At 46.0% G+C, this 15,152-nt stretch overlaps 1 long non-coding RNA gene across 1 annotated transcript; it reads right to left on the bottom strand.

Moving 5' to 3' along the window:
* Positions 1-11,411: 11,411 nt before the first annotated feature.
* Positions 11,412-14,606, bottom strand: LOC121019358 (uncharacterized). The gene is made up of 2 exons (XR_005785548.1): positions 13,843-14,606; positions 11,412-12,543 (listed from the first exon to the last, which is right to left on the bottom strand). It is a non-coding gene; the product is annotated as an uncharacterized LOC121019358 (long non-coding RNA).
* Between the last annotated feature and the right edge of the window lie 546 nt (positions 14,607-15,152).

The raw sequence follows: 15,152 nt of genomic DNA, 5'->3' as shown, positions 1-15,152 counted from the left end.
TTCTGCAAAAAGAGCACCTGGTATTTGGATAGGAATGACATTAACTGTGTAGATGCGTTTAGGAAGTACTGCCATCGAAGTGGTATTAAGTCTTCCAATCCATGAACATGGGATGTCCTTCTGTTTCATCATCTTTAATTTCTTTCAAAAATGCTTTGCAGCTTTCTGTGTACAAGTCTTGCATTTCTTCTGTTCATTTATTCCTAAGTGTTTCTTTTCCATGCTCTTAGAAACAAAATTGTTTCCTTAATTTCATTTTCAGATTGTGCATTGCTAATGTATGGAAATACGGGTGATTATATATATATATATATATATATAGTATGTATACACTGTGTATATACATATATACTATAATTATAATACATATTATAATTATATGTATATAATGTGTAATTATTATAATATATATTACAGTATATGTTATATACAATATGTACATACATATATATATATACACACACACACACACATACATATACATACATACTGCAAACTTACTGAACTCATTTATTCCTTCTAATAATTCTGTGTGTGTGTGGTGTTGGTGGATTCCTTACAATTTTCTCTAGACAAGATCATGTCATCTGAAAACAGATAGTTTTATATCTTTCTTTTTAATCTGGGTACCTTTTATTTCTTTCTCTTGACTAATTGCCTACACTATGTTTTCTTAATAATAACTGCCAGCATTTTTAGTGCTTGCTATGTGCCAATCAGTGTTCAAATCCATGTATGTCCTTAGTGAAAGTCTGAAGCATTTTATGTGTATTAAATATTCACAGAAGTTCTAAAAAGATGAGACTGCTTTCACAGATGAAAAACACCAAAGGTAAAAATATATCAAGAGTAATTCTACTTGGGGAGGCCCCGTTAAAGGGACAGAAGGTAGACTTTGCACACTAACAGCCTACACCATTCCCAGGGGCCTGTAGTGGTGGTTTGGAAAAGGACAGAAAATGCTGAAGACCAGTGTTTAAGTGAATCCCCAGTGCAGGTTATTTTTGTCATTTTCCCTTGTCCTTAAAAAGCCATGGCAGAAATTTATGATTTTCCTGACATTACAGTTTAATCTTTGTGTGCTTTAACAAAAGATATTACAATTCTCTGGGCCTGTGCGTTTGCATCTGTACAATGGGATGCCTGGGGCTGGCTGTGGGCATTGTGTTGGATGATGGTTGGGAAGTACCCCTCACCACCACCATCACATGTTTAGAGCACAGTGTAATTGATTCAAGGTCTTACAACCTATTGGCACACAGCCTAAAGCACTGTGACACCAAAGCCCTTGACTTTGAACATGATTTACCTTTCTGTCTATTCCTCTTACCCAGTACCTCTCCTATCCTCCCCCCCCTCCCGCCCCCGTTTGGAAATACAAGCAAGTATAACTCACAGAATAAGATACATGGTTTATTTAGTCATTCAATCAACCACCAAGGAATAATGAGATCCTCTTATGTAACAGGATCTAGAGAAGAGTGTCTGAGAATAAAGTTCTGAAGAAGACACATTCCCTGCTCTACATAATCTTAAAATTCAGGAAGCAGAGAGAAAGGCCCAGTGCAAAAATAACAACATGCCATGATGCATCCTTTATGAGTTTGGACTTTGTCCCACAGAACACTGTGTGTCTCTCCTTGGTGGAGCTGATCTCCATCGTGGAGGGACACTTGCCTGGGCTATTGGCTAAGCTGGGTCTCCCCCACCCGTCCTCTCTGGACTACAACCCCCATAAAGGCAGTGAGAGTGCGATTTTGGCCACTACCATGATCCTAAAGTATACTAAGTGCTTTGCACATAGTAGCTGCTGCATAGTTTCTGAATGGGCCATTTGAAAGGGAGAAGGAATGGAGGTTTTCATTCGAAGCAAGCATGGGAGATTTGCACTCTGGAAAGCTTCTCATTCTGACCAGAGGTAGGAATCCCTGTGGGGAGGCCATTAGGAAGATGATGCATCCTTGCCCTGTTCCACTCAGGCTCGGTCATGTGACTTGCTCTGGCCAATGACATGTGGAAGGCCATACGGACAACAGGCAGAAGTTTTCACAGCCGCACAAATGGGTCACCAGGCGGTCTATTCCCTTGTCCACAATGGTCAGCAATGCTGCAGACAGACTGAAGATGTCATGGCACAGGAGACATTTGAGCCACAGGGAGCACGTACCATGATTGAGAGAGAGGCCTCTGTTATTGGCAGCCATGGACTCCAGGGTCCCTTGGTAGAGCAGCAATATTTCATCTATGCTGACTGATCAGTAACATTATGGGTCTGCTATGCAGAGTCCATGAAATGAAACAGTATATATAGAACTATCCAGCACACAAGTTTCTATGAATATTACTTGCCCCCTTTATCTCGACATCCAGAGTATTTCTGTTATCACATGAAAAAAATTGCGTACGTTGTCTTTGTCCGTTTTGGCAGCTTTGGAAGAACACTGTAGCCTGGGGTGGCTTATATACAGTGGGAATTTATTCCCACAGTTCTGAAGGCTGGGAAGTCCAAGATAAGGTACCAGCAGATTCGGAATCTGGTGGGCGCCCGCTTCCTGGTTTGGAGCCCACCATCTTCTCCCCGTGTCCTCATGTGGTAGACGGGGCATTGACCTCACTCATGGGGGCTCCACCCTAATGATCTATTTACCTCCCAATGGCCCACCTCCAATTGCCATCACATTGGAGATTTGGTTTCAAAATGTGAATCTGGGGGAGACTGCATACACACACACACACACACACACACACACACACACCCTAGCATATTCTCTGGCACATAGTAGGTGCACATCACACATCAGGTGCTTTCTTTCCTGCATTCTCCTGCCTCGCTGAAGTCTTCTTGTACAAGGAATGTCTTCCAGCAAAGTTTATCCATCTCTTTATTCCAGTGGCTTCCCAGTTACTTATTTCTGTTTTTCGCCGTGAATCATAGCGTGTTTCGAGGCGTGCTTTATCTCCTGTTTTCTGCATAAATAATCGTCCCGGATCCAAGGGGCAATGTGTATGCAATGGTCCCAGGGCGGGCACCGGCACTTAGCTCAGCTCTTAATATGCAGTGTGGTGAAAAGGGGTGTCAGGTCGGGAGAGAAACCTCATCTAACATAGTTCGGGCCACTTACATTCATCTGAGAAGAGAGAAGGGATGCATTTCGACTGCAATTCTGCACCTTATAAATAGACATATATAGCTTGGCATACATTATTAATATGGGCTTTATTGCTAGGTTTATTGAATCCACGATGGTGCTTCTCTCGGGAAGCCATGGAACACAGGAAGATTGCACCGATGCTTGCATTAACCAGGACCACAGTCTACCAAGCAAATAAGGCTGTGCAAACAGCAGTATTCATGCTAGCCGCATCCTACAATTCAAATAACATAATAACAAATAATGTGCTCAAGCAAGCCCCACAGCCGCTACTGGAAGTATTTTATGCATGCCTCATCTATGCTGCTCATGCTAGCACAGGAGTAGGTAGGGCAAATGTATTTTAAAGAGGCTCCTTAGCGTGACCTACAAAGCCACAGCCTTCCTCCACAACCTCACCTTGTCCCTCGACTCTCTCCTTCCCTCCCTTTCACCTGGACATGCCTTGAACAGGCAGAACCATTTCCTACCCTTTGCCCCTTACCCTTGCAGTGCCCTCTGCTGAGGATGCATGCGTGTGCATGCGTGAGCGCGCGCGCGCACACACACACACACACACACACACACACACACCTTCGTGTAACTGGTTTTTCTCTCTCCATGTCTTACCCTGTTTATGAGCTGCACTAATTTCTAGAGGTCCTTTTCTCAGTTATACCTTTCCATCCTTATCGTCTGTCTCCCCATCTAGCACATAAACTCCATGGAAGCAGGGACTCTTTCTGTGTTGTTCATTGCTGGATCTCCAACACAGATAGTAGTGGCTGGCAGGGAGTAGGTTTGCAGTGAATATTTGATGAATGAATGAATGATTGAAGGAATGGATGAGAAGAACACACACCTTAGTGGCTGGTAATTCCTCACCTTCTCTATCCACCGTGAATCTCCCCTTGACACAAGCTCCATGAAGGGCAGTGATCAGTCTCATTGGCAACTCTAACCTCATGGTCTCAGGCTGGGAGTGGCTCCTAGTCAGTTGTCAATACCTGGTTATTGAACTGAAAAGAACTAAAATCTGTTCTAGAAGTGCTGGCTGCAGCAGTGTTTTGTCCCATTATCTCCCAGTATACTCTGTCTGGCATGGTGCCGGAGTATAGCTTTCCTTCCCTCCCTTGACTAAGGGCATCACCCCCTGGGGAAAGTGACACAGGGAAGCCCCCACCTTTGATTGATGACAACAACTCTTTGAATACAAACTGCCCCCAACATACAAAGTTTAAGGTTGGGATAGACATGCGGGGGTTATTTGTCCATAAACCACCACTCTTATAAGCCAACCACAATATAGAGATTCCCCTTTTTACAGGGATTGGGTTAGTAGAGGGCATGTAACCTCGTTCCGGCCTAGAAGATAAATGGAGAACTTAGCGGGAAGTGGCTTCTGGGCACTAACTCCCCCACTCCCTGCAATGTTAGAACAAATGCACCTGCAGAAGGCCTTTGGTGGCCTCTTGCACCTCTCTTTGGAAGTCACTGTGTGAAATGTAATGCCCAGAGCTGAGACATCTACCTTGTGGCCAGGAGGGAGACTTCCGCAATATAGAAGGTGGCCCACCGGAGGGACTGAAGAGGTCTGCATCTCAGATACTGAGAGGCCAAACCAACCCCGGGACCATCTTGCTCTGGACTCCCCAATACAGAAGGTAGCACAATGGAGGGACTGAAGAGGGCTGCATCTTAGATGCTCAGAGCCTGAACCAACCCTGGGGCCATCTTGCTCTGGACTCCCATTGAAGCAAACATGAGATGCTTCCTCTCAGTCACCTTTGCTCAGTTGTTACTTGCAGCCAAATGCACTCTAAGTTTACACATACCCTATGATGGATGTATTGCTAATTTGGGGGAATGAGACATGGATGAGTAAGATAATATCTGCCCTCGACGACTTCCCCAGTCTAGCAGGAGCGTTGGGAAATCAGTCCACAGCTGCAAGAAGGTGTAATCTGCCAGAAGAGGAGCAGACACCAAAAGCTCTCAGAGCTTGGAGCAGAGATACACAACCAAGAGAGTCACAGAAGACTCCCTCCCTCCAAAAAACCCCACAAATCCTGCATTGAGCTCTTAAGACTGAATAGGAGTTAGCCAGTTCAAGAGTTGTATTTCATAGAAAAGGGAGCAACGTGTTGAGATTCATGAGTCTCAGGGTAGCTGAATGAGGCTCTGTGTGTCTAGCATGAACATGTAGGAAAGGCTGCCAGGCTCCAGAATGAGTTTGGGGGTTATTATGGTGCTTTTCATCCAGGAGCACAGTGACAGCCAAATCCTGCCACTGGACGCTTCTCAGGTCTGAGTCTCCCAAGACAGCAAGCCCTACACACACTAGCCACTAAAACAGTCACTTTCAGTGGCTTAGCCAGCATGCTTAAATCTGCTTTTGCGTAGCTCTGGTGAGACCAGAGGTGAAGAGCTAAGCAAACGCCTTCCCTTCCGAATCTGCAACAGTAGGACTGGCAGGAAAGGAGAGAACCTGTCCTGATTTGCCTAGCCAGGGAATACGAGGGAAAATGGAACAGTGCCCACCGGAGGGCAGTGATCTCGAGAGGTGAGCCACACAGGGCTCTGCTCCCTCAAGGCACACGAACCCCACCTGCCGACCCACATCAGCCTGGGCTCTGACTGGTCACGTCAGGAAGTCATCTGTTAGGCAAGAGAGACACACTGTAGCAGATGCTCAGACACACGGAAATGTGGCACAGGGATAGAAGCCCCGTCCAAAGACAGTATGTCAAGCACCGAGGCTAGGGAGATGTGAGTGGAGATGTTCATCAGAACCCCCTGATGCCGTGTTGAGGAATCTGGATGTGACCACGAAGTAATGGGGGTCAGGGAAGGAATTTCAGCACATGGGAGGAGTCAGATGGGAGGGTTCCAAAAAAATCACTGGAACAGCAGTGTGAAAGCCAGGCCATTTGGGTTTGGAAGTAAAGTAGGTATGGACCCAGCTCTTCTATCAGATCCTTCCCTCTTCTGGACCACAGACTGCCCTCAGCTCTCAGCTGCTTCTGCATTCCGTGAGATTTCAGGGGTCAGGCTCCCACAAAGACAGAACCTCAGATGTTGAAAAAAAATAAGGATGGGAGTGAACACTGAGAGCTGTAGATGGGCTTAGCCAACTTTCCCTGCAAGGGGTCAGAAAGTAAATATTTTATGCTTTATGGACCCTATAGTCTGTTGGAACAACTAAACTCTGCCACAATTGCCTGAAAGCTGCCATAGATAGTACATACATGAATGGGCATGGCTGGGTTGCAATAAAACTTTATTTACAAAACCCGGTGGTGGGCCACATTTGGTCCCCTGGAGGTGGTCTGCAGTTTGCAGACCTCTGCTTTCGAGCCACAATTCAGTGTTGCTTCCACCTGTGTGCCCTTGGAAGAATGGCTGACCACCCTACGCTTACCTATCCTCTTCTGCAAATGGGATATAGTACCCACCACATAACTGTTGTAAAAAAGAGATGAGAGGGGCTTGTAAAACGCTTAGCACAATGCTTCACATACAGTGCCCAGCATTCTGGCCATTGTGTCCCTGTTGGTTGGATCGTTCTTGCTGTCCCTATATGTGTGGTGGAAAATGAAGCCCAGTGTAAGAGCCGGGAGCACTGGAGAAAAACAAAATGTTTCACCAGCTTGAGTCAGGAATAGAGATGTTCTCTTTGCAGCCGTGCTTTTCTTGAGCTGTGATGGCGGCTGCCTCTAATTCCTTAAGGACTTGCTGGGGCCATTTAAGTGGATTTGATTGGCGTGAATTATTAAAAACAATTATTTATTAATAAATAAGAACTCTAAGAATGTCTTGCGCTTGTTCAGTGCTTTATAGTTTTCTTTTATTTTTGCTTTATTCTTTTCAAAGGGCCTTTTTAAACTGGGACATATGATATACCTAGAGGCATATGAAAATACAAGGGGGGGAAAGACATCCTCCTAAAGTATCAGATGTACTCAATTTGGCGGGGGGACGGGGGGACAATATTTTTTATTAAAACAAACTTAAATGTATTATGGAGAATATAGAATTGTGTGATTTTTTTCCTCAAGATAAAGTATAAGACTTCAAAGATATTTGAAGGTTGAGATCCACCACTTTGGGCTGTACCCCAGACAGCCACCATATAAAGAGCACGGTTGTGTCTCTTCTGCACAACACCCCGCAGAGTGTGTGGGGAGGGAATTTTTACAAATTCTGCAGATGAAGAAACCCCGTCTCGCTCAGGTCCACTCAGGACTCAGCTGCAGACCAAGTCCTCAAATGGAGGATTTCTAGCTCCCTTGGCGCGTCCGTGAATGGCACCCACAGCTAGTCAGGGCAGGCAGGTAGCATGGTGATTATGCGTGCCAGGTGCTGTGCTTAGTGCTGGGGGGATGCAGTGGTGATTAAGACGGGGTCCCCAAAGATATAAAACCCTCAACTTCAGCATCAACATCTGGTGAGCCTGAAAAACACCTGGCACCGAGCCAACTTGGGTCACACCTTTCATTAACACTCTCGTCTCCAGTCGCATAATGATCCAGACCGTTCACCTTAGTTTCTGCCTCGGTTTCCCCACGCGGCAACAAGAATCTCCCACTAGAGTTCAAGCTCTACCATTTGCTCGCCTTGCTTGGACATGACTCCACACCCAGAAGAATAAATTGTACAGCCAATGCCTGCTGTGCAGCCAGCCCCCTTCCGCTGCACCCCCGAAACTCACCTGCTACCTGGACCTCCAGTTGCAGCACAAGTGCGGCTGTTTGTAGCTGTATTGCTTCCCGCCCCATCAGGAGGGCCCTGGCTTGTTGGAATCCCAGCTTCGCCTTGTCATCCCCTTAAAGGTTGTGGCTTGTTTATTTTTCCTTCACAAGGGCCACATTTGTAGCCCTTAAGCCTCCCTGTCGTGGTAAGTCAGTTGCCATAAGTACGGGGAGTCTGGAGTCCAAACCCTGTCTGCGATTTGTGGGAACTTTGGAACACGCCTCGGCCTCTCCACCTCATCGGTTGTACCACCACCACCTATAAGACAAGAACAGGACGCCTTCTCACGGTCTCAGCGGGAGGATGGAAGTAGGTCATGCAAACTGCCAAGCGCAGGCGGTGGGCATGTAATGGGTGCTCAGGTTGCTTTGGTTCCCCCACCCTCCGTGAGCTGAGGTCCCAGCCCACAGATCATCACGAAGGACAGACCTGAATCCTTGAAAGAGCTGGCGTGGGGCGCAGGAGGGGCGGCTGTGGGGCTGGAGGGCTGTGGAGCTCCCGTCCAGCTGTGTGCCGTCGTGGATCCCCACATGACTGTCTTTAACTTTTGCCTCCAAATAAAACGCTGTCGTGGGACCCCTGACCCGCTTTCTGGGGCAGATCCCTCCATTTCCCGCTCTGAGTGGGGCTATTCTGCCCCAGCCTTCAGAACGAGTCTATTTATAGCAACCATCATTAACTCTCCGTTACCAGTCCCCCAGAGTCTCACCTGTTCCCCGCTCCTCCCGGAGTTGACTTCAGAGGGTTTTCTGAGAGTTCTTTGTAATATTAGTTAACATGTACAGGAAAGCCCCAAGGTCATGTTCCACTCCTGGCACCCTTCACTTTAGATTTGAGAAATCCCCTAAAACTCTCATTAGCGCAGGCTGCCTCACACCTATGAAACTTTAAAAATATCTGGCTAATCAGGCACTTTGCACACCTCCACGCGGGCAGAGAGTCTGCTTGCCTGCTCATCCTTTCTCCCGGCATCGCATCCGTGCAGACAAGCGCTGTCAAAATCTGACTTCCTATGGTATTTAAAATAAAATGAAGGGAACTTCTTCTCTGAAACCAGCATTACCACTTAAAGAGAAACTGGGCACGAGGAGCAGAAAGCGTAGCCGGGAAACGGCATCCTAGAAGACCCTCCTTGTTCCGATTCATTTTTGCCTGCGAGCTGATCACTGGGATTTAAAGGGGTATTAGCCACACCATGAAAATGAAATCACCAGTTACGGAGTGCCTCCCACACACTAGGCACCATGGAAACTACTCAATCACAGTGTCTCTGTGTCCATCAAAAACCCCGAAAAGCAAACCCCAGTGCGCATATCAGGGAAGTGATGCCAAAAGGGATCAATTATGTAGCATTGTCCAACTAACATAGCCAGCACGTGGTCCAGCCATGATTCTCACCAGTGTCCATCTGTGTCTAAAATCCAGGCCCATGAGGTGCCTAGGTGGCCCAGTCGGTTAAGCATCTGGCTCTTGAGCTCAGCTCAGGTCATGATCTCAACAGTTCGTGGGATGGAGCCCCGCGTCGGGTTCTGTGCCGACAACGCGGCCCCCGCTTGGGATTCTCTTTCTCCTTCTCTTTCTGCCCCTCACCTGCTCGAGCTCTCTATATCTCCACATAAATACATTTTTAAAAACTGTTTCAAAAACCAATAAAATAAAATACAATCCTTGCCCATGCCAGAATGTGCTGCCATCTCCCACGTGAAAGGTCAGCTTCCAAGATGGGCCATTCTCGACTCCACCTAGATAGAGCTACTCCATTTGTGAACTTGTGAGCTGTACAATCCTGTCAACATTATCTGGGTGTGTTCCTCAAACATAATATATTCCTGAACCCCACCTGAGAAGTGTTGAATTTGAGCGTCTGAGGAGGACAATGGGAATCTGGTCCCACTGAGCACGTCTGGGTGATTCTTGTTCACACTCGTGTTTGAGAACCACTGTTTTGTGTCTAAGCCAGTTCACAGGGGTGCCCTAGAGTTGGGCTGTTTATAAATTTTTTAAATGTTTGTTAATTTTTGAGAGAGAGAGAGAGAGAGAGCGCAAGCAGGGGAGGGGCAGAGAGAGAAGGACACACAGAATCTGAAGCAGGCTCCAGGCTCCGAGCTGTTAACACAGAGCCCGATGCAGGGCTCAAACCCATGAACTGTGAGATCATGACCTGAGCCAAAGTCAGATGCTTAACCGACTGAGCCACCCAGGCGCCCCAAGAATCGATCTCTTAAAGTTAAAACGGCAGTAGATACCATTGGCAGTGTGGAAGCTGGGAGCCCCAGATACTGAACCGGTGGAATGGGGAAAGGGAAGGCCCTGGGATTAGGAGAGAGCTTGCTTAGGGCATAGGAAGGGACTTGAGAAAATAATTCGGGTGTGGAAGTGACCCAGGAGAAAGACTAGTCAACCCAGGAGATAAGAACCAGCAGGAGGCTTACAGACGGCAAGGGGGTGTGACACAGAAAGAGGGAAGCGGGCATGACTGACACCCTGGTACAGAAAAGACCAAGGGTCAGGGCTTCGTCAGAAGACTTCATCTATGAATTCCATAATCACCGTAGAGACACGGCTATATTGTGCTATAAGACACAATCTCTCCATCTCTGGCCTTACAGATTTCCCAGCCTGGTTGAGGGACAGACTTAGAAACCTACAAGCATGACATGATATAATAATCACCATGCTACAAATAGATGCAAGAGGAAGGCAGAGGAAGGACATCCAACCCAGAGAAGGTCAGTCAAGAAAGGCTTCCTGGAGAAGGTGATGTCTGAGCTATTTCTGTGTTGATTGGAGTTGGCTGAAAGGAAAAAAAGGAGGGGGGGGGGGCAGATCCAAAGCCCTCATAAGATGGTAGAAATGAGACTTACATAAATGTCTTGCTTCAGTCAAAATTGGCTTGGGTAGTGGGGGGGAGACTAACATAATTTTAGGAGGGGAGGGAAAGCCTCAGTGGGCCCACATGAAAAGAAATGGACAAAGCAGAGTAATTCAAATACTGCAGATGTTAACAGTTACCTAAGGACATGGACGGCATGCTCAGCAGGACTCAGAGGAGATTAACGGCAGGCAAAACACATCAGCAAAGGTGCATCGGGCAGAACTCTGGCGAGGGACTAGTTTTTATATTGGTCAGGTTGCATCCAGAAGGCAACGTGCTCTGTGAAATGGTCAGTGTATCTGATCCCACTGTCTTGGATGCTGAGCCGCCTGGGAGGAGTTGGCTTCAAGGGGAGTTCGTATTATTAGGCACATAAAACCAGCACGTCCCAAATAGTCTTTCCTTGAGCAATGATTTCCTACAGGGTCAAGGTTTCTTTGAGCACAGAAGACACTATAGAGGTTGGCTGCACACTAACTCCTTGATCAAAATATTTAATCAAAATAATCTTCCTGCCCCAAGTTAACGCTTCCAATGTTACCTAAAGGTAACCTTTAGAGGAGGTAACTTCCATGCGTAGTATTTACTCTGAGTGACAAAGTGTGATTAATGAAATCCAGTCTACTATATGGAGTGAGAATACAAGATGAGTATTCAGATGGTTATCAGCAATCTTAATAAACTTTTGATGTGGTTTGAACCATACATAGAAAAGGGAGCAGTTTCTTAATCCATAGACATTTAGAAGGTCCATGAGTCCGCCCTAAAAATGCTCACAGTATTCCGAATACATGTACATATATACATTTCCCCTCTTAGGAAGTGAATCAGCTTCTATAAACACAGTCTCAAAGGTATAAGTCTTGCACACCCATTCACACACACACAGCTAAAAGGTACGGATTTAAGGGAATGGGATTAAGTAATGCATTTGATGTTGAGAGTCTGACAATGCCCCTACTTTGGTTTGTGTGCAAAAAGAATTATTTTTCTCCGAATCTTATCTTGGAGGCATCTCCTCTAAACCAGGGTTATTCTTCCAGTCCCTTTCAGCTAAGCAGGCTTGGATGGGATGGGATGGAGGTGAGTAGGGTCAGCACCGTGCCACATCCAAGTGCTCCAGAGACGGTCAAGTTTGATAACTGCCCCATAGGGAGAAGTCCATAGGGACACCAGAGTTTAGCAGGGTGACCTAACGGAGCCGCTTCTGGGTAAGAAATAGAATTAAGTAGACATCAATTGAAATGCAAAATGTTTGATTTGCATCGGATGGAATACAAAGAGTCCTTTATGCACATTTGGTACCCTTGCACAAGTTGATGCTGATGGCAAACACATTTGGCATTTGCACACTCGGTGTTTGCAAAAAACGGAGGCATTCCCATTCTGCAAACAGCCCACAGATACATTAAATAACCCATTTCATGATGGACATCTGGACTCCTCAAACCTGCCAAAAGTGGATGATGGGCTCACTGCTGCCTTCCAGCTTTATGGCGGGGAACGGCTCCCTCCAAACCTGAAAGGCGTCACTCCACAGCGTGGCAGGTGGGGGTCTCATCTGTCCAAACACAGCGTACACATTCGTTTTGATTTTAGCCTTGTCCAAGCCGCTGGCTGCATATATGGTAGCCCACACACCTGGGCAGGAACGAGCCTTGTTAATTAAAGCAGCAGGCTGTAAGGTGGCCTGATGCCTGTTTCTCTCTCACTGCGGTCGCTTGAATGGTGGCTATAAACGCCTGATGTCAGATACATGGGTAAATAGGAAGATCTGGAGGGATTCTTTAATTTAGTATTTCATGGGGAAAAAGAGAGAGAAAGAGGGAAGTTAAAAGCAGGCTTGGCTGAACATACCACATCCTACCCAGTAGAATGGAAAGCAGAACTCATTTACTATGGAGTTAGCTCAAGCATCATTTCCAGCCCCCCACCCCCATCCACCCCCAACAAAGGAAGTGATAAAGTCCCTGGTCAGGTGCGCTCAGGATAATTCACTCCAACTTGCTCTGGTCTTTATGTCACTTCTCTTCCATCATCTTTTGTGTGCTAAACTGATCCCAGCTGCTGCGTTTGAACAGCAGAGAGAGCTTGCGTTCGCCACCTAGTGGCCATCAGCGTGGCTACCCGCCTCCCGTGTCGTCCCAAACCTGGGGCTGGAAATCGCCTTGCGCTCTGTGAGTCGTTACAGTCCCAGAGCTCAGATATCAAGGTTTCCTTCCCAAGTTTCAGTTCAAATAGAAAGGTTTAAAAAGGAACAAGAAAACCTAGGATAACTATAAGTGATGGCCACTTGACCTCATCCTATCTAATGCACGGTGTACAAATGAAACACAAAACCCGAGGCAGAGGAGAAGAGTAAGGGTTATTCTTAGAGGCCCACAGTACGAAAAAAGTAGGCAGATGTGTGCGTGTGTGCACGTGTGTGTGCAAGCATGCATCTAAAGTCACAAAGGCAAAGACTCTGTGACTACAATTAAGTTTCCTACTTCCCTCCTGTGTAAACCTAATTTTTTAATTTTTGTGCACGTATGGGTGGCCTCCCAATGCATGCACTATAATAATCATGAAATTAGGGTAAGAAAGGTTGTGTTGAGTACCTACTATGTGCTAGGTAATTTGCATTCATTATTCATCGCAGTACATATGACCCAGGCTTACTATAGACTTTAGGGTCTATACAGCCCAATCTCTACTTCCTATGGATTCCTCAATCAGAAAACCCCCTCAGTGATGCTTTTCAAACTCCCTATGGAGCAGGACTTCCTCTGTAATTATTTTATGCATCCGTAGACCAATGCTTGTATTTAAAAATAAAAGTTACCAGGAAAAATAAAATGTGCAATATATACAAGCCCACATAATATTATTATTAGATTTGACAGATGTAAAAATTACTATGTCAAATTCCTCTAAATTCTCTAAAAGCTTACTCACAATTTCTCTGTTTGCTACCCCTGTAGACTAGTAACAATGTATAGGCGGGAACTGGTCCTCAGACTGCCTGCTGACTAGAGCTGATCCACACAGTCCTTGCCAAACATCCTCACTTTCTGAACATTTTTCATGACAGGGACGACCCACCTCACAAGACAACTCATGCCATTGCTGGACTGGTCTGACGACTAGAAACCAAGTCTGCTCCTCCATGTTCGTTGGCCAGGGTTCTACCTCTGACCCACACTCAACCAGACGTGTCTCTGTTCAATCATGGCTTTTTAGGAATCTGATGATAACCACTTTATGACCAAGTTCTGACTTCTCTTCTTGGTCTTGAGTATACACTGCCCACTTAGAGTCTAGACTTCAGGATCTTTGCACCAGAGGACAATGGTGGGAGTTTCCACCCCATCGACTTGCTTCTCTGCCCCCTAATCTCTGATTCCTCCAGAAGAGCAGGGAAGAGTGACCTGCTGGCTGAGGACACAGACATTGCTTGGCCACGTCTAAGATGGACAAGCCCATTGTAGAGTTCAGAGGCAAGCATGCTGGAGTCACTATCATATGCTTTGCTCCCCTCTTGCTAATAGGAAATAGAAGGGTCAGGGGCTGTCTGGCTTCACAAGGGCAGTCAGAATGGTACTGTTTTCTTCCATAAACGTGAAAGTCACTGTTCTGACCTCTTGTACCATGTAGATGGCCAGATATGGGAGGATCCATTGATTCATATTCATGTAGAGAACTTGCCTAGAATCCAAGTTGAAGCCAGATACTCCAAGACAGCTCTCCTGCAATCCTTCATGGAGGTTCCTTGGCCTGGACCTAGCCAGTGGCAAACTTGTAGTCGAGTTTTCACTTGCTCTGCCTCTTGCCCTATGATATTGTGCCAATTACTCAACATCTCTGTGCCTTCATTTCCTCCTCTGGGGTGAAAAAAAAAGATGGCACTAGAAGAACTTACTCACAGGGGGCTATGGCAATTAAATGAGATTTAATAGGATAATACATACCATGCACTTTGAACTTCTCTTAGTCTCATGAATAAATGCTTATGATGATTTTGATTTTAACATATTTCTCTTGGCTTATGGTTTCCCAAGGAACTCTCAGAAACGGGGTTTGAATGGAAAGGGTATGGATATTCTTGGAACTTCTCATCGAAATCAAGAAATACCATCATGATGACACTTACACCCCTAAAATTTAGAGTGTGTTACAACCAGCAAGAAGTAGAAAAGGAAATTCACCTTTCTGGTTCTGAAGATGACCTTTTCGGTACAGTGAGCCCAAACGCATATTAGTTGACCATGGCGGTGGTGGTTGCAGAGGTGGCTGATAGTTGCTTGAGCTTCCTCTCTTATGAAAACATGAGAGTTTTAATTCATACTGAGATTTCCACAAGCTAAACCACCCAAAGCTTTTGTGTTTTCCTAAGCGTATATCCTCATTCTGTA

The sequence above is a fragment of the Herpailurus yagouaroundi genome, unplaced genomic scaffold, assembly GCF_014898765.1.
Source record: "Herpailurus yagouaroundi ecotype Mexico unplaced genomic scaffold, PumYag 222, whole genome shotgun sequence".
In the NCBI taxonomy this organism is placed as follows: Eukaryota; Metazoa; Chordata; class Mammalia; order Carnivora; family Felidae; genus Herpailurus; species Herpailurus yagouaroundi.
Note: the sequence above shows the minus strand (reverse complement) of the source record. Positions and strands in the feature narration are given on the sequence as shown.